Source organism: Lipotes vexillifer, unplaced genomic scaffold (genome assembly GCF_000442215.2).
Source record: "Lipotes vexillifer unplaced genomic scaffold, Lipotes_vexillifer_v1.1 scaffold902, whole genome shotgun sequence".
NCBI classification, from domain to species: Eukaryota; Metazoa; Chordata; class Mammalia; order Artiodactyla; family Lipotidae; genus Lipotes; species Lipotes vexillifer.
In genome coordinates this window covers 672,636-673,430 of record NW_006794304.1, presented here as the reverse complement: position 1 = coordinate 673,430, position 795 = coordinate 672,636, and positions in this window count along the sequence as shown.

The window sequence follows — 795 nt, the reverse complement described above, 5'->3', positions numbered from 1 at the left end:
AGTGACGCCAACGGCCCCACCACCTCTGGGCGAGGGGAGGGGCGGGGCTTCTGTCACGGGACGACACCGGCTCTTTCAGAGGATTGGGAGGCTCTCCGGCTCAGCCCTAGTTCCGACTCTTCACTGATCTTCCGTGCGCAGTTAGTCTCTGACCCCACCTCTCTCAGCTGACTTCTAAAAAGTGACAAGTTTTCCGCAGAACTGCCGCTTGCTCAAATTCTGCAGTCTACGTTTTACCTTTTTGTTTTTAGAGGTGCTTCACAGGTAGCACCTCTAAAAACACACTCATTTTGTTTAGCACCACCAAGCAGAGGGCTTGCCCAGATTCTTCACTGAGCACTTCTCAGTCTAGTTTCACGCCTTCCCCCTCCCAGGTGGGACTAAAAAGTATTATAGGGTGACTGAGACATGCAGGGAAATAGGTACTTTCGGCTTGCAGCAACATGGATGAACCAAAAGATTGTCATAATAAAGTAAGTCAGAAAGAAAAAGACAACATGATATCACATATATGTGGACTCTAAAATATGGTACAACTGAATTTATTTACAGAACAGAAACAGACATAGAAAACAAACAAACATAGTTACCAAAGGGGAAAGGAGGAGGGATAAATTAGGAGTTTGGGATTAGCAGATACAAACTACTATGTATAAAATAGGTAACCAACAAGGTCCTACTGTATGGCACGGGGAACTATATTCAATATCCTGTAATAAACCATAATGGAAAAGAATATGAAAAAGAATATATATATGACTGAATCACTTTGCTGTATACCAGAAATTAACACAA